Source organism: Ovis canadensis, chromosome Y (genome assembly GCF_042477335.2).
Source record: "Ovis canadensis isolate MfBH-ARS-UI-01 breed Bighorn chromosome Y, ARS-UI_OviCan_v2, whole genome shotgun sequence".
Classification (NCBI taxonomy): domain Eukaryota; kingdom Metazoa; phylum Chordata; class Mammalia; order Artiodactyla; family Bovidae; genus Ovis; species Ovis canadensis.
Genome location: NC_091271.1, coordinates 3,029,837 through 3,052,103, shown reverse-complemented (window position 1 = coordinate 3,052,103; position 22,267 = coordinate 3,029,837). Strand labels below are relative to the sequence as shown.

General features: G+C 42.7%; 1 protein-coding gene across 1 annotated transcript in view; it reads right to left on the bottom strand.

Annotated features, from left to right (window-relative positions):
- Positions 1–22,267, bottom strand: part of LOC138431265 (allergen Bos d 2-like) — a 62,691-nt gene that overhangs the window by 26,634 nt on the left and 13,790 nt on the right. The window lies entirely within an intron of this gene.

Here is a 22,267-nt window from a genome sequence, read left to right as displayed (position 1 = left end):
GTCATGTCCCCTGAGCTATCTTAGAGACACTGAAACCCCTACCCAGGGGACAAGTTTACTACAGGATGACCAGACTATTGTCATGACATAAGCTGCCATGATTCAGAGAAGTGACGTCAAGGAGATAGGGACATAGCAACCCTGGAACTGACGATTCAGTCAGTTCAGTCGCTCAGTCGCGTCTGACTCTTTGCCATCCCATGGACGGCAGCATGCCAGGCCTCCCTGTCCGTCACCATCTCCCAGAGTTTGCTCAAACTCATATCAATCAAGTTGGTGATGCCATTCAACCATCTCTTCCTCTGTCAATGCCTTCTCCTGCTGCCCTCAATTTTTCCCAACATCAGGGTCTTTTCCAATGAGTCAACTCTTCACATCAGGTGGCCAAAATATTGGAGTTTCAGATTCAACATCAGTTCTTCCAATGAACACCCAGGACTAATCCTTTTGGATGGACTGGTTGGATCTTGTTGCATTTCTTTTTTTTTTATTTTTTTTTTTTAGTTTTTTATTTTTTAAATTTTAAAATCTTTAATTCTTACATGCATTCCCCAACATGAACCCCCCTCCCACCTCCCTCCACATAACATCTTTCTGGGTCATCCCCATGCACCAGCCCCAAGCATGCTGCATCCTGTGACAGACATAGACTGGCGATTCAATTCACATGATAGTATACATGTTAGAATGTCATTCTCCCAAATCATCCCACCCTCTCCCTCTCCCTCTGAGTCTAAAAGTCCGTTATACACATCTGTGTCTCTTTCCCTGTCTTGCATACAGGGTCTTCATTGCCATCTTCCTAAATTCCATATATATGTGTTAGTATACTGTATTGGTGTTTTTCTTTCTGGCTTACTTCACTCTGTATAATCGGCTCCAGTTTCATCCATCTCATCAGAACTGATTCAAATGAATTCTTTTTAACAGCTGAGTAATACTCCATTGTGTATATGTGCCACAGCTTTCTTATCCATTCATCTGCTGATGGACATCTAGGTTGTTTCCACGTCCTGGCTATTATAGACAGTGCTGCGATGAACATTGGGGTACATGTGTCTCTTTCAATTCTGGTTTCCTCGGTGTGTATGCCCAGCAGTGGGATTGCTGGGTCATAAGGTAGTTCTATTTGCAATTTTTTAAGGAATCTCCACACTGTTCTCCATAGTGGCTGTACTAGTTTGCATTCCCACCAACAGTGTAGGAGGGTTCCCTTTTCTCCACACCCTCTCCAGCAATTATTGCTTGCAGATTTTTGGATCGCAGCCATTCTGACTGGTGTGAAGTGGTACCTCATTGTGGTTTTGATTTGCATTTCTCTAATAATGAGTGAAGTTGAGCATCTTTTCATGTGTTTGTTAGCCATCCGTATGTCTTCTTTGGAGAAATGTCTATTTAGTTCTTTGGCCCATTTTTTGATTGGGTCGTTTATTTTTCTGGAATTGAGCTGCATAAGTTGCTTGTATATTTTTGAGATTAGTTGTTTGTCAGTTGCTTCATTTGCTATTATTTTCTCCCATTCAGAAGGCTGTCTTTTCACCTTGCTTATATTTTCCTTTGTTGTGCAGAAGCTTTTAATTTTAATTAGATCCCATTTGTTTATTTTTGCTTTTATTTCCAGAATTCTGGGAGGTGGATCATAGAGGATCCTGCTGTGATTTATGTCTGAGAGTGTTTTGCCTATGTTCTCCTCTAGGAGTTTTATAGTGTCTGATCTTACATTTAGATCTTTAATCCATTTTGAGTTTATTTTTGTGTGCGGTGTTAGAAAGTGATCTAGTTTCATTCTTTTACAAGTGGTTGACCAGTTTTCCCAGCACCACTTGTTAAAGAGATTGTCTTTACTCCATTGTATATTCTTGCCTCCTTTGTCAAAGATAAGGTGTCCGTATGTGTGTGGATTTATCTCTGGGCTTTCTATTTTGTTCCATTGATCTATATGTCTGTCTTTGTGCCAGTACCATACTGTCTTGATGACTGTGGCTTTGTAGTAGAGCCTGAAGTCAGGCAAGTTGATTCCTCCAGTTCCATTCTTCTTTCTCAAGATTGCTTTGGCTATTCGAGGTTTTTTGTATTTCCATACAAATCTTGAAATTATTTGTTCTAGTTCTGTGAAAAATGTGGCTGGTAGCTTGATAGGGATTGCATTGAATTTGTAAATTGCTTTGGGTAGTATACTCATTTTCACTATATTGATTCTTCCAATCCATGAACATGGTATATTTCTCCATCTATTAGTGTCCTCTTTGATTTCTTTCATCAGTGTTTTATAGTTTTCTATATATAGGTCTTTAGTTTCTTTAGGTAGATATATTCCTAAGTATTTTATTCTTTTCGTTGCAATGGTGAATGGAATTGTTTCCTTAATTTCTTTTTCTACTTTCTCATTATTCGTGTATAGGAATGCAAGGGATTTCTGTGTGTTGATTTTATATCCTGCAACTTTACTATATTCATTGATGAGCTCTAGTAATTTTCTGGTGGAGTCTTTAGGGTTTTCCATGTAGAGGATCATATCATCTGCAAACAGTGAGAGTTTTACTTCTTCTTTTCCAATTTGGATTCCTTTTATTTCTTTTTCTGCTCTGATTGATGTGGCCAAAACTTCCAGAACTATTTGCAGAGGAAGGTAAACTTCCAAACTCATTCTATGAGGCCACCATCACCCTAATACCAAAACCTGACAAAGATGTCACAAAAAAAAGAAAACTACAGGCCAATATCTCTGATGAACATAGATGAAAAAATCCTCAACAAAATTCTAGCAATCAGAATCCAACAACACATTAAAAAGATCATACACCATGACCAAGTGGGCTTTATCCCAGGGATGCAAGGATTCTTCAATATCCGCAAATCAATCAATGTAATTCACCACATTAACAAATTGAAAAATAAAAACCATATGATTATCTCAATAGATGCAGAGAAGGCCTTTGACAAAATTCAACATCCATTTATGATAAAAAACTCTCCAGAAAGCAGGAATAGAAGGAACATACCTCAACATAATAAAAGCTATCTACGACAAACCCACAGCAAACATTATCCTCAATGGTGAAAAATTGAAACCATTTCCCCTAAAGTCAGGAACAAGACAAGGGTGTCCACTTTCAAACTCTTTCAAACTGATTCTTGTATCAGAGAACTCATTAGCAATCTACGGTGAAAACTTTGATGGTGTGAAGGTTACAAAAGTAACTCAACTCCTTGGTACGTTACTGAAGCTTACTCTGAGCAAATTAACAGTGCTCATATTATCATCATTTCGTTTAACGACAGGGGTGCATGGACACCTTATATTTTATTACGCACACTAGAGCAGACATGAATTCACAAGGGAGAATTCAGACTTCATGTGCCATGATCCAGGGCTGAAGAAAGGTGGTCTGGTAGAAAACTGAAAAGATGCGTCCACTGGGGATTCTACTGGATGACATTTTAAAAAACAATAGATACACTTACCCAGGAGGTGCAATGAAATATTCCAGGATGCCCCATGCGTTTCTTGATAAATATCACATATTGGAGTTGCCGGGTTTGGACACCAAAGTAAACCAAGGTTGGAACTTGGAGTTCAGACACTCGCAGGTCCTGGCCATGACTGATTCCTCTTGAATACAAATGCTTTCTCTTTTTTTTTTTTTTTTGTTGCCACAATCATTAAAATAATACCTAAAATCTAAACCCTAACCTCTGCAAATCAACCCTGGATCGTATAGAATGCTTCAGAAGCAGCGTGCTCAGTCATGTCAATCTTTCTGACAATCGGCCAACCAAAAGGTGCATTTTACATGACCCTTTATCCCTTCTGATATTATATCCAAATTGTGGGTGGGTGAGACTTGTGTCTCTTTTCTGAGGGTGACAGAGCCTGAGTTTTTCTCTGTCTCGCATGTGCGATGAGATTAGTGTGCTTGGTGAAAACTCCAAAAAATGTATCCCCCATGCATTTCAACATTGTTGTTCAGTCATACGTCGTGTCTGACTCATTGCGGCTCCACAGGCCGCAGCACACAAAGCTCCTCTGACCTCCACTGTCTCCCAGAGTTTGCTCAAAGTTTGTCGATTGAGTCAGTGATGGTCTCTATGCATCTTAATAGGTCCAGGAAAACCCAGAGATGGAATTCTAGGATGCAGACAACGTAGACAGGAGGAGTTAGACTTGGGAGGATATCTGAGTCTCAGGACCCACCATGACCTTCTCCAACGGACCATTCCAGCGTGCATCTGACTCAGAGATGCATAGGCTCACGGGAAAATGGTCTGTAGTTCACCCAGTAGTTGTAAGAACTGGATTATGATAAAATGTTCACTATGTGGACTCTATCCCCTGGACACACCTGAAGACCTGATGTCAACACTCAGGCACCTCTGTAGAAACTGTCCTCGTGAGCAGGGTTTAGGTGATGGAAGAGAGCAATGGTGATGATGAGACCGATTGGACACTCGGATTGGGTGACACTCTATAAGCTGCCAAGGATTCTAACGCACACCTCTTCTGCCCTCTTTGTTATTAAACCCAGCCAAAGGAGATGGCACCACTGAAGAAGAAATTCAGCACTATGAGGAACTGAACAAAGAAAGGGGGATTCCACCAGAACATGTAAAAGACCTCACTCAAACAGGTAAAGCCAAGAGGACAACAGGGAATCCGAAATGAAACCATATCACGAGGATACTCGATTCAAATTTCCTAAACCATATCATGAGGACACTCGATTCAAATTTCCTATTCGCACAGTCATCTTTTACAAAGGCTGTTATGAAAGAATCCTTTGAAACAGAGGCATACCACTGATTATTTTTCCTCCTATTCATTCTCTTTCGCAGACGACTGTCCTCAATAAGATCTGACAGCCTCTTCTAGGTGAGTAGATTAATGACATACACAACACTGAGTTTTCTTTCTAAGGTAAAGACTTTTTTTCTGGGGCATCCCACTTTAACCATGGGATATATACACAAGGGACTATATTACTCAACTATGTAAAAGAATGAAATGATACCATTTGCAGTAACAAGGGCACATCTAGAGATTGTCATGCTAAGGGAAGTAAGAAAGAGAAAGGCAAGCTTGATATCACTTCCATGTGGAACCAAACAAAAAAATGGCACAAATGTATTATTTACGAAACAAAAAAACAGGCTCAGAGTCCAAAAACGCCTCATGGTTCCTAAAGAGAAAATGGGGAGAGGGATATACTAGGAGTTTGGGTTTAAGAGATATACACTCCTGGCTTGTATATACATGCATGTCTAACTGAGGGCTTCCTAATGGTTCAGTGATAAAGAATCCACCTGCCAATGCAGGAAATCTGGGTTTGATCCCTGGGTCGGGAAGATTTCCGGGAGTTGGAAATGGCAACCCACTCCAGTAGGCTTGCCTGGGAAATCCCATGGACAGAGGAGTCTGGCAGGCTAAAGTCCACAGGAACACAAAGGTGTGGGACAGGATTGGTGCCTAAACAACAACAGCAACAAAATGCATAAACCATCATGTCGCTATACACTTGAAACTAACTCAACATTGCATATCAACTGCATTCCAATAAAAATTAGTTTTAAAAAGGAAAAGGAAACACAAAGCTCTTTACCTTTCCACATGGTAAGGGCTGGGGATCCCGTTAAGTGTTAGGAATTAAATATCTAAACAATCGCGCTGGTCTAGACTGCACAGTGAGATGCTTCGGGGACCAAAGAGGAGATTGTGTGAAGCCCTGAGCTGTGAAATACGATGATCCCTGGTGAATACCAATGCGAGTGAATGACCTTACAGCCACAACACCTTCATGATGAAAAATAAGATTTATAGGACACGTAGGAGGAACAGGTTACACAGTATTCTCCTACACCAGGGAGCTGTGGATATGCAACTCAGCAACTCTCAACATACCAGCTGACCCACGACTGCTCACAAATAGTTTCATCAGGTGGTAGTTCTAGGCAACCCCCTATGGGCATGCACACAGAGAGACTTCTGCAAAATGCGTCTTGTAGGGAAATTTCTCCAGTGCTTTCAACCACAAGTGCTTTTATTCTCTGTTTCATTCTCTGACCAATATCATGTTAATCCTAATCAGCTCAACTACGTTCTACATTTTTTTCTGTTTATAGAAGTGAATAAGGAAAGAATATGTGTTGCATCACAGCACTAATATGTCACAATCAGCCACATGAAGATAAAAGATATTTTCCTTGAAATCCTCGTTTCTTCTCTCCCAGGAAGTCGTGATCCTGGAAACATGGCTTTCACTATGAATCTCCTCTGCCCTTGCTGATGTTACTGGATTCCTAAACTGATCAATAAATTGATTAATGCACAGATGTGTAGTGATCAAACGTGCATAACTGCAACCACACGAAACATGTAAATTCAACTGTTCGGAAAATCTAGCAACAATAAAGCAGGGGAACTCTGTTTAGGACGCATGGTGTGAATCCTGCAAGGGTGCTGTTGAGAAGAGAATAAACCACAGGTGGTGGTTTTGTAGGGTTGTATAACGTGCCCACCAGAAGTCATGAGAGAGATGGGGTTGGTCAGTCAGATAACTTCGAGTAGAATGGAAGCTGTCCTAAGTAGCAGCTGAAATTCACTCAACTATGAGGTAAAGCAGTATTCATCTGCTGTGGGGTTGCAGGGGGTGTAAGGATTTAGCAGAATGCAGTCTTCCATGGGCTTCCAGAGGTGCACTGGTTAAAAAAAAAATACACGTAGAAAGGCAGGAGATGCAAGAGATTCAGGTTCGATCCCTGGGTTGAGAAGATGCCCTGGAAGAGGAACTGGAAACCCAGTCAAGTCATCTTGCCTGAAGAATCCCATGAACAGAGGAATCTGGTGGGCTATACATTCCATGAGGTGGCAAAGAGTCAGACACGATTTATCAACTGAACACACAGACACATACAACCAAACTGAACAGTACTTACTCAAGAAAGAGCAGTCACGATCGAGACAAAGCACCGGGTCTCTGGTATCCAACTCAGGGCTATTGCCCAGCCCCAACCGCGGAAGCAGTGATCTTCCTGCTGATACAGGTGCTGGGTTATCTCCACTCTGCAGAAAAGTCCCTCGCAAGGGGTGTTTTAAGATAATAGTCATTGCTTGGTGCCCGCTGCTGCTGCTGCTGCTGCTAAGTTGCTTCAGTCGTGTCCAACTCTGCATGACCCCATAGATGGCAGCCCACCAGGTTCCCTGTCCCTGGGATTCTCCAGGCAAGAACACTGCAGTAGGTTGCCATTTCCTTCTCCAAAGCGTGAAAGTGAAAGTGAAAGTGACGTCACTCAGTTGTGTCTGACTCCTAGCGACCCCATGGGCTGCAGCCTACCAGCCTCCTCCATCCATGGGATTCTCCAGGCAACAGTACTGGAGTGGACCTACCTGATGGGAAAAAAGGAGCATTGTGGGTGCCCAGAACGGTCATGCCGCTGGAGCAGTCGAGAGATCAGGAAAGTGGTTAAGGGAGATGGGAGAGATGAAGCAATCCTAGAACACTCTGGAGGTCTTGATAGACTCCTGGGGATGTGGAAGGCTGTGTGCACCTGAAATTCAACAGGAGTGACAGGAAAGAGAGAACAGAACACTGGTCACCCAGGGCTCACTGGGAGCTACACACACTTTGTCTGTTCCATGCATATGAAGGTCTCCAAAGGCAAGACATTTGAGCCTGGTCACTTGAATTGTGTTGTAAGAGAATGGAGCAAGAGTGCTGGAGGACTAAGCTATTTTCCCCTTCATGGATCACTGACTTGTGTGATGAAGGGGCTTGCATAATTCAGTGAAGCTATGAGCCATTTCGTGTAGCGCCAGCCATACACACGAATAGTGGAGAGTCTGACAGAACGAGATCCGCTGGAGGACCGAGTGGCAAAGCACTCCAGTATTCTCGCCATGAGAACCCCACGAGCTGTGTGAAACAGCTAACAGATATGACACCGCAAGCTGAGACGACACCCCCTGCAGTACTGCAACATGTCCAACATGCTACTGGGGAAGAAAGGAATGGAGGTGACCTGGGTTCACTCCCTGGGTCAGTACGATCTTCTGGAGAAGGAAATGGCAACGCACTAAAGTATTCCTGCCTGGAAAATTCCATGGGCAGAGGAGCCTGGAAGGCTACATACCATGCAGTCAGAGGTGGACATGACTGAGCAATGTTATTTTAATCTGAAAAGGAAGTGGTATGCAGAATGTATTAAAAGCCTACAAACTTCATTAAAAAAAATAAATAATTCACTCAGTAATGAACCAAGGACTTGGAGAGACACCAAAGGAAACAGACAAATGGCAATCCCACCTCTTCATTCATTCAGGAAATGGAAATTACAAGTGTAACTGGATAGCATCACACACTTATTATAATGTCCGAAATGAAGATGACTGCCCATACAGAGTCCTGGCAAGGATGGGGTAATGGAAATTCTCATCTCCTGTTGGCAGGACTCAAAAATCAGAAGGCAGTGAGATCCAGCAGTTCCACCCCTAAGCATGTACCTAGGAGATAAGACAGCTCAGATTCATACAAAGATTTGTGTGTGAACATGTATCTACAGACATCTGAATGGATGGAAATGGGATATATCCTGAAGATAATATGCAGGGGAAATGGGAACAGAGTCTACAAAAAAATATATGAAGATATTTATTTAAACAAATATGCTAAGTGAAACCTGTGAGAAACACACAGAGGTTCAATTTTTGAAAAATTTTAAAGAATACCAATAATCTATCATGCTAGAAAACTGAGCGGTAGGTTCCCAAGTCTAGGTTGTGGAGGCAGCTGCGAAAGGGACAGGAGGCAGAGTCACCGAGAAGCTAAAGGATATCGTTTTGAACTTACATGTAGTTTCAGGAGCTGTATATAAGGCAGAAATCTCATATGCTAGTTATAGCCTCAAGGCCAAATGAAATTGTGGAGAGGAATTTGGGAGGGATCTTTGAGTAGGGGAGAAGATGAGAATGTGCTCTTGTTCAAAACATTTCAGTAAATCTAAAATATATATAAATATAAAGAAGCCACGGTGGTGGTAATGATGCTTTAGTCACTAAACATGTCCCAACTCTTGAGACCACATGGACTGTAGCCATGGAATACTACGCAACCATGAAACGGTGAAATTTTGCCATTTGCAGCAACATGGATGGACTTCCAGGATATGACGCTAAGTAAAATAAGTCAGATGGACAAGGACAAACACATTATTATATAGTGTGTTGGTTGCTCAGTCGTGTCCTACTCTTTGCGACCCCATGGACTGTAGACCACCAGGCTCCTCTCTCAACGGGATTCTCCAGGCAAGAATGCTGGAGTGGGTTGCCATTTCCTTCTCCAATTATATCACTCAATGTGGAATTTAAAAGACAAAACAAACTATTGTATATAACAAAATATGGGAGACTCATACACACAGGGAAAAGACAATGGAGACCCACTCCAGTACTCTTGCCTGGAAAATCCCATGGGCAGAGGAGCCTGGTGGGCTGCAGTCCATGGGGTCACAGAGAGTCGGACACGACTGAACGACTTCACTTTCACTGCTCACTTTCATGCGTCTGAGAAGGAAATGGCAACTCACTCCAGTGTTCCTGCCTGGAGAATCCCAGGGACGGAGGAGCCTGGTGGGCTGCCGTCTATGGGATTGCTCAGAGTCAGACACTACTGAAGCGCCATAGCAGCAGCAGCGTAGATACAGAGCACAAATCAGTAGAGACCAATGGGTGGGGGGAAGTGGTGAGGATAACATATGAGGAGCAGAGTAAGAGGTATAAACTAATTTGAATAAAATAAATAATGTAAAAAGATATATTGAACAAAGTGGAGAATAAGACAATATTTTTATACTATTAATGGAGTATACAAAATTGTGAATTATTATATGGAACACCTGTAACAACAACAACAACAACAACAACAACAACAACAAAAACCAATACACATCAACTATACTTATTTCCTCCACTGAGGAATGCCCTTACAACTGATTCCTGATAGAGAAGCCACATATGTATCTTCTTAAACCAGACAGGACCATCCTTTGTTTTAGAAAAGAAGTTTAACAGACCTCTTCAATGTTAAACAACACAGGACTTGGGGCTATGTGTCTTGGACTGTCTGTCCCATTTGGAAACTGAGGATATAAAAAGAATACAAATATCACTGTCCTTGAAATACCTCGTATGTCCTGTGATTCCTCACTTAGTCTGAAGGACAAATGTCGAGATCCACTGTAGATTCTCTTCGAATTAACCTCATAATAATAAGAACAGACTGCCAGAAAAGCTCGCCTGCCAACCAGGATAAAAGAGAAAGAGTTGCAAATAACCAAGGTTGTGTGATTAACCACTGTTTGATCCATATGTATTCTGCCAAGAGACCCATCCCATAAAAAGTGGGACCAACTCAAACATCTCTTCACTACTTTTTATGTCAAGCAAGCACAATCTGCCTAAACTGAAAATGGCAAGACTGCTGGCTTAAAGCTCAACATTCAGATCATGGCATCCGGTCCCATCACTTCATGGGAAATAGATGGGGAAACAGTGGAAACAGTGTCAGACTTTATTTTAGGTCGCTCCAAAATCACTGCAGATGGTGACTGCAGCCATGAAATAAAAAGACACTTACTCCTTGGAAGAAAAGTTATGACCAACCTAGATAGTATATTCAAAAGCAGAGATATTACTTTGCCGACTAAGGTCCGTCTAGTCAAGGCTATGGTTTTTCCAGAGGTCATGTATAGATGTGAGAGTTGGACTGTGAAGAAGGCTGAGCACCGAAGAATTGATGCTTTTGAACTGTGGTGTTGGAGAAGACTCTTGAGAGTCCCTTGGACTGCAAGGAGATCCAACCAGTCCATTCTGAAGGAGATCAGCCCTGGGTGTTCTTTGGAAGGAATGATGCTAAAGCTGAAACTCCAGTACTTTGGACACCTCATGGGAAGAGTTGACTCACTGGAAAAGACTCTGATGCTGGGAGGGATTTGGGGGCAGGAGGAGAAGGGGACGACAGAGGATGAGATGGCTGGATGGCATCACTGGCTCGATGGACGTGAGTCTGAGTGAACTCTGGGAGTTGATGATGAACAGGGAGGCCTGGCGTGCTGCAATTCATGGGGTCGCAGAGTCGGACACAACTGAGCGACTGAACTGAACTGAACTGAACTGAAGCACAATCTGCCTAAACTGAAAATGGCAAGACTGCTGTCTACCTAGATGGGGTCCTGCTATCGATGTGCAGTGAAAGATGTGAGTCATGGCTGCGAATTTGAGTGTGTAAACACTATTGACACAAAGGTGTCCTAAAGTCCTGGAGATCAGACGGGGAAGGAATGGTGAGGAAGGAAGGTCTTCCTTTTTCAGGCGTTGCGAGACATGCATGCCACTCCATGTAGTTGCAAAGAGAGACGGGGATGTTTATGTCGTAGGATGTGCGTATTCTAGAGTTTCTGACGCATGCATCTTCTCAAGTGTGTTGGTTGCTCTGTCTTGTCTGACTCTTTGCGGCCCCGTGGACTGCAGCCCACCAGGATTCTCTGTCCATGGGATATCATCCCAGGCAAGAAGACTGGAGTGAGTTGCCATTTCCTCCTCCAGGGCATCTTAACAACAAGGGATCGAACCCACATGTACCGCACTGGCAGGCAGATTCTCTGCAACATTGACCCACCCAATTATTTATCTGACCCACATGATTGAGAAAATTTGCTTTAACTAAAGAAATGCTATAACAAAAAGTTACTTACATATGTATTTAAGACGTAGAATCTTTAAAATCTAACAGAAAATTATGAAAAGAGGTAAAATGACCAAAAAATTCTGCTAAATTTTTGCGTAACTTGAAAGCAAAGGAACACTGTTTCAGACTTCTATCTATAGTTTAAAATACTGGAAATAATTCTCAAATTCAATACTTAATAGTGAAATCACTTAATATTAAGTGATCAAATGTCTACATATTTGATTTTCATGGGGAAAAAAATGTACAACAGAGCATTCTAATATTCGCCTGAAGCATCTTTTATAATTTGCACTGGGGACATGCAGCGACAGGAACTAAGAACCGGTTTGAGTACATATGTGCAACATTTGGTAATATCCTCATTTCTACCTCTTTATTACCTCTTGTACTAGTAAATGACTTTGGTTTTTCTATAAAATTTTATTTTAATATGGCTTATTTATAGAATTACTTTTTTTTTTTACTTATGACCATGCTTGCAAATCTGGTCACACCATTCCTAAAAATTTTAACAGTCAGCTCTTGTGAGCTGGTATGAGATGGTTGAGCTCCACCTCCTCCTATAGCTGCAATAAGCAATGTTTCTCTCATTCACACACTGTTCAGTCTGGAAGACTGGAAGTCAGAAGAAGGGTATGCAGAAAAAGCTTTCCTAGTTCACTAGCTGTCTTAACTCATTCTAGCAACCACAGCCTCTAGAAATGTCAGTGTAACAGAGTTCACCATGGGAAGGAAGACTGAAGATAGCATGTGAAGAATAGGAAAAGTCCAACTGAAGAGGAAAGAAGTCAATAATACTTAGGTTTCAATTTCTTTTTTTTTTTTTTTTTTGTCACAGACATGGGTAAAAAATTTTTTCCGAGCTGATTCCTGTGTCAGACAACATGTTGGTACTCTATGCTGAAAACTTTGATGGAGTTTTTGACCACAAAAGTGACTTATGCCCTCGGTATGTACTGTAGCTTATTCTATGCAAACTGCTGCTGCTGCTACTACAAAGTCACTTCAGTCTTGTCCAACTCTGTGTGACCCCATAGACAGCAGCCCACCAGGCTCCCCCCTCCCCGGGATTCTCCAGGCAAGAACACTGGAGTGGGTTGCCATTTCCTTCTCCAATGGATGAAAATGAAAAGAGAAAGGGAATTCACTCAGTCATGTCCGACTCTTCACGACCCCATGGACCACAGCCTACCAGGCTCCTCTGTTGATGGGATTTTTCAGGCAAGAGTATTGGAGTGGGGTGCCATCGCCTTCTCTGCTATGCAAACTAGTCATATTCATATTATCCGTATTTTCATACTAAGGACAGAAGTGCGTATACATCTTATATTAAAGACACTACGGCAGGTGTGTGTTCACACAGAGAATTCAGAGGTTGTCTACTAGAATAATGAACAAATCTATCCACCGGAGGTTCAATCAGATGGCTTTTAAAACATTAGATACACTTATCGTGGAGAGGCAATGAAATATTTCGGGATGGTGAGCGGTATTCCTGCCACATATGACATATTGGCGTTGCTGGGTTCTGACACCAAAATGAACCAAGGTTTAAATTTGAGTATAACAGACTCACAGGTCCTGTCCTTGACTGCATTTATCTACACCACATGAAATTGAAGTCGCTCAGTCGTGTCCCACTCTTTGCAACCCCAGGCTCCTCCGTCCATGGGATTTTCCAGGCGAGAGTACTGGAGTGGGTTGCCATTTCCTTCTCCAGGGGATCTTCCTGACTCAGGGATCGAGCCTGGGTCTCCCACATTGTAGGCAGACACGTTACCGTCTGAGCCACCAGGGAAGCCATCTACACTGCATCCACTCTATTTTTTGTCAAAATCACTTAAAGGATGCCTGACACCTGAACCCAATGCTCTGAAAATAACCCCTTGTTCCTACTGATCCTTCAGAGGCATATAGTAAGGTATGTCAATCACTGTGCATCCAGCCCACCCCACGGGCTCTCTGACAGGTAGCTTTACCTTGCTGCTATTACTATCCACATTGGCAGAAGTTGGCGGCTATGTCTGCTCTCTGAGAAGGAAAAAGCATGTGTTTTTCCCTTGGTAGCATGCATGATGAGATTAATGTGCCAGGTGAAAAGTCCAAATCATTTTCTCCGCCATCTCTTGAATATCGTTGTTCAGTCACTAAGTCCTGCCTGGCTCACTGCGACTCCATGGACTCCAGCACACCAGGCTCCTCTGTCCTCCACTGTCTCCTGGAGTTTGCTCAAAGCATGTCCAGTGACTCAGTAATGTTATCTAACCATCTCATTTGCCCGAGGTTCATGAAAACCACAGGAAAGAATTACAGCTGCTAAAGAATCTGCCTGCAATGCAGGAGACCTCAGTGCAATTCCTGGGTTGTGTCCACCTGAAAAGCTAACGGAGGGGCAGGAAAGACGGAATAGAGCCCTGGTCACCCAGGGCTTACTGTAAGCTACAAGCACTTTGAGTGCATGTTACACCCATACGAAGCTCTCCAAGGATAAGATATTAGTCCTGATCACTTGAACTGTTCAAAGAACATGGAACATTAGTGGTTGACTACTAGTCTATGCCGCCTGCATGGATCACTGCCTCGTGTGGCAAAGAATATAACCAATATCATTTTGTATTGACCACCTAGTGATGTCCTGTGTAGAGTCGCCTCTTGTGTTGTTGGAAGAGGCTGTTTGCTATGACCAGTGCGTTCTCTTGGCTAAATTCTGTTAGCCTTGGCCCTCCTTCATTTTGTACTCTAAAGTCAAACTTGCCTGTTACTCCTAGGACCTCTTGACTGCCTACTTTAGCATTCCAGTCCCCTATAAGGAAAAAGACATCTTTCTCAGTGTTAGTTCTAGACAGTCTTTTAGGGCATCGTAGAACTGTTCAAGTTCTTCTGCATTAGAGGTTGAGGCAGAGATTTAGATTACTGTGAGACTGAATGGTTTGCCTTTGAAACGAACAGAGATCATCCTGTCATGTTTGAGACTGCACCCCAGTACTGCGTTTCAGACTCTTTTGTTGACTATGAGGGCTACTCCATATTGTCTAAGGTATTCTTGCCCGCAGTATTCTTGTCCCCAATAAATACTGTGGGCAGTATTCTTGCCCACAGTATTTAATTAATTAATATTAATTAATTAATAAAATTTAATTAATTAATTAATTTGAATTAAATTCACCTATTCTGGTCCATTTTAGTTCACTGATTCCTAAAATGTCAATGTCCACTCTTTTCATTTACTGTTTGACCACTTGCATTTTACCTTGATGCTTGGATTTAACATTCCAGATTCTTATGCAATTTTATTCTTTACAGCAGCATCGAATTTCACTTCCATTCCAGGCGCATCCACACCTGGGTGCTGCCTTCTCTTTGGCTCTGTGTTTCCATTCTTTCTGGAGTTATTCCTCCACTCTTCCCCAGTAGCATACTGGGCACCTACCGACCTGGGAAGTTCATCGTTCACTGTCACATCTTTTTGCCTTTTCATACTCTTCATGGCAAGAATACCAGCGGGGTTTGCCATTCCCTTCTCCAGAGATGTGTGGCAAAGGCGTATGCATAGCTCAGTAAGGCTATGAGCAGTTTCATATAGGGCCACCCAAGAAAGACGTGCCATAGCGGAGAGTTGTGACAGAATGTGAGCCACTGGAGGAGGGAGTGGCCAGCCACTCCAGGATGCTTGCCGTGAATTTGGCATGAACTGTATAAAAAAAGCACAAAGATATGACACTGAAAAATGAGCCGTCCCCTTACCATGTCAGAAGGTGTCCAATATTGCTACTGGGGAAGAGTGGAGGACACCTACTAATGACCCCAGAAAGAATGAAGCTGTGCTGGCTTAACTGCAGGGGAAAAAAAAAAAAAGCTGACCAGAGGCACTTTCCTAGGGGTCCAGTGCTTTGCAATCCATCTGCCAGTGCGGGCGATGTGGATTAAATTCCTGATCCTGGAAGATCCCACACGCTGGAGGAAACCAAGTCTATGTGCTGCATCGGATATGCTTGTGCTCCAGAGCCCCAGCAAGAGAACCATCACCAGGAGAAGCCCTCAACCCACAAATAGAGAAATGCAGAGCACAGCAACTAACACCCACCGTGCGTTTAAAAAAAAAAAGAACTTAGCAAAGGTTATAAGAAGTGTGACCACGGAGACACACCGCTAAAACAGCTTAGAAAATTCTCAGAGAAAGACCTGCAGTTAGAATAGTGAAAGCAACTCCTGGAGTTCACTCAAACTCAAGTCCATTGAGACAGTGATGCCATCCAACCATCTCATCCTCTGTCATCCCCTTCTCCTCCTGCCTTCAATCTTTCCCAGCATCAGGGTCTTTTCTAGTGAGTCACTTCTTCACATCAGGTGGGCAGAGGACTGGAGTTTCAGCTTCAGCTTCAGTCCTTCCAATGAACGTTTAGGACTGATTTCCTGTAGGGTGGACAGGTTGGATCTCCAGCAGTCCAAAGGACACTCAAGAGTCTTCTCCATCACCATAGTTCAAAAGCATCAATTTTTCAACACTCAGCTTTCTTTAAAATCCAACTCTCACATCCATACATGACTAGTGGAAAAACCATAGCTTTGAGTAGCTGGACCTCTGTTGGCAAAGAAGTCTCTCTGCTTTTTTAATATGCTGTCTAGGCTGGTCATAACTTTTCTTCAAAGGAGCAAGCGTCTTTTAATTTCATGGCTGCAGTCACCATCTGCAGTGATTTTGGAGCCCCAAAAAATAAAGTCTCTCACTATTTCCAATGTTTCCCTATCTATTTCCCATGAAGCAGTGGGACCAGATGCCATGATCTTAGTTTTCTGAACGTTGAGTTTTAAGCCAACTTTTTCACTCTCCTCTTTCACTTTCATCAAGAGGCTTTTTAGTTCTTCTTCACTTTCTGCCATAAGGGTGGTGTCATCTGCATATCTGAGGTTACTGATGTTTCTCTTGGAAGTTTTGATTCCAGCTTGTGCTTCTTCCAGCCCAGTGTTTCTCATGAAGTACTCTACATATAAGTTAAATGAGCAGGGTGACAATATACAGCCTTGACGGACTCCTTTCCCGGTTTGGAACCAACCAGTCTGTTGTTCCATGTCCAGTTCTAACTGTTGCTTCCTGACCTGCATACAGGTTTCTCAGGAGGCAGGTCAGGTGGTCTGGTATTCCCATCTCTTGAAGAATTTTCCACAATTTGTTGTGGCCAGTCCAGCGAAGTGCAGCCACCGCTCCTGACCTTGGACGTGGGATATCTCTTCATGGCTGCTCCAGCGAAGGGCAGGCTCCACTCCTGACCTTGGATGTAGGGTATCTCCTCTCGACAGCTTGCTGCTCCAGTGCCACACAGACGCACGGAGAAAAGAACTCAGTAAAATGGTAGACACTGGAGCACTGTGAGGAGATATTCCATGCCCAAAGGCAAAGGAGAAGCCCCAGCAAGATGGTAGGAAGGGCAAATTAGCATTTAAAATCAAACTCTGTTCCTGCCAGAGACACTCAGGGGGCTCAAACAAACCTTGTGTGCACCAGGACCAGGGACGCCACAGAGTCTGAGACAGAACTGTGTTTGAGCATCTCCTGTGGAGGTACGGGTTGACAGTGGTCTGCTGCAGGGACAGGGGCTCTGGGTGTGGGTATGGCATAAGTCCTCTTGGAGGAGGTCACCATTAACCCCACTATAGAGCTGCCAGAACTCACACAGGACTGGGGAATAGACCCTTGGAGGGCACTTCAGAACCTTGTGCCCTAGGACCCAGGAGAAAGGAAGTGACCCCCAGTAGACTCGCCTGTGGGTGTCCAGGAATCTCTGGTGAAGGTGTGGGTTGGTGGTGGCCTGCTGCAGGGTTGGGGGCATGGACTGTGGCAGTACATGCCTGGGATATTTTCAGGGAGGTCACCGTTATCTTCATTATCTCCACCATAGTTTGGCCCCAAAGTAAATAGCAGGGAGGGAACACAGCTCAACCCATCAACAGAAAATTGGATTAAAGATTTACTGAGCATGGTCCTCCCATCAGAGCAAGACTCAGTTTCCCTGCTCAGTCATTCTCTCCCATTAGGAAGCTTCCATAAGCTTCTTCTCTTTCTCCATCAGAGGATAGACTGAAAACCCCAATCACAGAAAACAAACCAATCTGATCACATGGACCACAGCCTTGTCTAACTGAATGAAACGGTGAGCCATGCCATGTGGGGCCACCCAGGATGGACGGGTCATGGGGGAGAGTTCTGACAAAATGGGGTCCACTGGAGAAGGCAATGGCAAACCACTTCAGTATTCTTGCCTTGAGAACCCCATGAACAGTATGAAAAGGCAAGAAGATAGGACACTGAAAGAGGAACTCCCCAGGTCGGTAGGTGCCCAATATGCTACTGGAGATCAGTGGAGAAATAAGTCCAGAAAGAATGAAGAGACGGAGCCAAAGCAAAAACAACACCCAGTGGTGGATGTGACTGGTGATGGAAGCAAGGTCCGATGCTGTAAAGAGCAATATTGCATAGGAACTTGGAATGTCAGGTCCATGAATCAAGGCAAATTGGCAATGATCAAACAGGAGATGGCAAGAGTGAGCATTGACATTTTAGGAATCAGTGAACTAAAATGTACTGGAATGGGTGAATTTAAATCAGACGATCATTATATCTACCACTGTGGGCAAGAATCCCTTAGAAGAAATGGAGTAGCCATCATAGTCAACAAAAGAGTCCAAAATGCAGTACTTGGATGCAGTCTCAAAAACGACAGAATGATCTCTGTTCATTTCCAAGGTAAACCATTCAGTATCACGGTAATCCAAGGCTATGCTGCGAGCACCAATGCTGAAGAAGCTGAAGTGGAACAGTTTTAGGAAGACCTACAAGACCTTCTAGAACTAACAACCCCCAAAAGATGTCCTTTTCATTATAGGTGACTGGAATGCAAAAGTAGGAAGACAAGAACAACCTGGAGTAAAAGGCAAATTGTCCTATGGTACAGAATGAAGCAGGGTAATAGAGTTCTGCCAAGAGAATGCACTGGTCAGAGCAAACACCCTCTTCCAACAACACAAGAGAAGACTCTACACATGGACATCACCAGATGGCCAACACCAAAATCAGATTGATTATATTCTTTGCAGCCAAAGATGGAGAAGCTCTATACAGTCAGCAAAAACAAGACTGGGAGCTGACTGTGGCTCAGATCATGAACTCTTTATTGACAAATTCAGACTTAAATTAAAGAAAGTAGGAGAAACCACTAGATCATTCAGGTATGACCTAAATCAAATCCCTTATGATTATACAGTGAAAGTGAGAAACAGATTTAAGGGCCTACCTGATGAACTATGGACAGAGGTTCATGACATTGTACAAGAGACAGGGAGCAAGATCACCCCCAAGAAAAAGAAATGCAAAAAAGCAAAACTGCTCTCTGAAGAGGCCTTACAAATAGCTATGAAAAGAAGAGGAGTCAAAAGCAGAGGAGAAAAGGAAAGATATACCCATTTGAATGCAGAGTTCCAAAGAATAGAAAGGAGAGATAAGAAAGGCTTCCTCAGCGATCAATGTAAAGACAGAGGAAAGCATTAGAATGGGAAAGACTAGAGATTTCTTTAAGAAAATTAGAGATACCAAGGGAATATTTCATGCCAAGATGGGCACAATAAGTGAAATAAATGGTATGGACCTAACAGAAATAGAAGATATTAAGATGAGGTGGCAAGAATATACAGAAGAACTGTACAAAAAAAGATCTTCACGACTCAGATAATCACAATGGTGTGATCACTCACCTAGAGCCAGACATCCTGGAATGTGAAGTCAAGTGGGCCTTAGGAAGCATCACTATGAACAAAGCTAGTGGAGCTGATGGAATTCCAGTTGAACCATTTCAAACCCTAAAAGATGATGCTGTGAAAGTGCTGCACTCAATATGCCAGCAAATTTGGAAAACCCTAAAAAATGATGCTGTGAAAGTAACTTTATTATGAACATGAACATCATAGTGCTGGTGACATCATGGGAGCAAACTGCCCAAGTGAGTGTCATTTAGAGAGCGAATGCCCTTGGTTTCTTTCATCTAGTTTGCCTGATTCATGGATGGACAGGATGATGGTTGGAGGAGCCTGAATCTCAGTGTCAGGCCTACATGTAAAAGAGCAATCTGATCCGCTGTGGTCCGACTAGGTGATGTACTAAAGGCAAAATGAAATCATAATGATGAATTTGCGAAGGATCCTTGAGTAGGGTAGAAGATGAGAATTTGCTCCTGTTGAAAATATTTCATTAAATTTAAATAAAAATATACAGAGGGCATGGTAATGATGGTTTATGCAGTAAGTCCTGTCCAACACTTGTGACCCCAGGGACCGCAGATCGCCAGATCCCTCTGTCCATGGGATTCTCCAGGCAAGAATGCTGCAGTGGGTTGCCACTTCCTTCTCCAGGGGATCGTCCCAACTCAGGGATCGAATCTGCACCCATCTCTTGCATTGGCAGGTGGATTCTTTACATTTAGTGCCACCTGAGGAGCCCAAAGAAGCCACAAAATGTATGTGTATATGTGTGTATATATATATATATATATATATATATACACACACAGACACACATATGTGTGTGCATCATACACAAATACAGTGGAATACTTGTGCATATATATATATATGTATATACAGACACACGTATCTATGTGTATCCATACACAAATACATGGAATATTTGTGCACCTGTAAATACATATATAGGTGTATATATGTTTATGCGTATATGTGTGTGTATCATACACAAATCAGTGGAATACCTGTGCATATGTATATATATGTATGTGTGGGTGGGTGTATACACACACACACACACATCTGTGTGTATCATACACAAATCAGTGGACCATTTGGCAACCATAAAAATGAGAAATTTGCAACAGCATGGATGGACTTGGAGGGCATTATGCTAAGTGAGATTAGTCAGATGCAGAAAGACAGGTACTGTATGATATCACTCATATGTGGAATTGAAAAAAAAAGGAAACGAGCTTTTGAATATAACAAAAAAGGAGCAGGCACAGAGAGAACAAACCAGTGGTGATGAGTGGGGTGGTGGAAAGTGCTGGGTTAAGACAGAAGGTGTGCAGTAAGAGGTACAAGCTACTATGTAGAAAATAAATAATGTACAAAAATATACTGTATAACATAGGGAATAAAAAAGCCAATATTTTTATAACATTAGAAAGAGAAATAAAATGGTGAGTATCTACATCATACCCCATAATAACAACAACAACAAAACTGTACATCAATAATACCCCTCTGAAGAATGCCCTGATAAATGACTCCTGGTAGAGACACCACAGATTTATCTTCTTAAACCAGACAGTGCCATCTTTGGTTTTAGAAAGTGAAAGTGAAGTCGCTCAGTCGTGTCTGACTCTTTGCGACCCCATGGACTGTAGCCTACCGGGCTCCTCTGTCCATGGGATTTTCCAGGCAAGAGTACTGGAGTGGATTGCTATTTCCTTCTCCAGGGGATCTTCCCAACCCACGGGTCGAACCCGGGTCTCCCGCATTGTAGACAGACGCTTTACCCTCTGAGCCACCGAAATAAGCTTAAACAGGCCTCTTCAACATGAAAGAAATAAGATAGGAGTTGAGGATATTTGATGTGGGCTGTTTGTCCCATTTTGAAATCTGAGGACAGAAAAGAATATAAAAATCACTGTCTTTGAAATAGCTCTTGAGTTCTGTGATTTCTTATTTACTCTGAAGGCACAACATCTAGACCCACTGTAGCTTCTCTTAAAATTAATATCACTATAAGAAGCACAGAATACTAAAAGAGCTCAGCTGCCAACCAAGCTGTCAGAAGATTATGGCTATGCAACCAAGGCCTTGTGATTAATCATTGCTTGATCATTATGTACTGAGCCAAGAGACATATCCTATAAAAAGTGGAACCAATTCACAGCCTATCCAACAGGCAGCACACTCTCACCTTCTCTGGAAGAAGGACCATGTGAGTCACAAGATAAACGTTCTGTTACTGACTCTTATCCTTGTCCTGGTTTGCGCTGCCCAGGAAACTCCAGCTGAGATAGACCCCTCACATGTACCCAGAATGAGCTGATCTGCTAGGAGGTCTTGCTTGTTTGAGTGTGTGTATGTGTGTGTGTGTGTGTCTGTCTGTCTGTCTGTCTGTCTGTCTGTCTGTGTCTGTGTCTGTGTGTGTGAGGTTGTGTTGGTGTGTGCATGTGACAGAGATATTCTTGTTTGTATGGAGGACATACTCTATGGATACCTTGGTCCACGTATTTGCATGAGCATAATATCTCTAGCTATAAAGCCCTCTATGTATCCACTCTTTCATTTTCTTTTCATAAAAGAAAAAATCTTAACATGCTATCATTCAGAGAGTTATGAAATGTCACGGTCATTACTGATGTTGTTTTCACTGTTTCAAAAAACTCTGAATGCTATGCTGTCTACGCAAATGTGAATCACAATTTCATTTCATGTTATTTGGCAAAGTAGGGGGTAGAACACTTCTTTGCTTAATAAGACTCAATTTGCTTCTCCTCTGT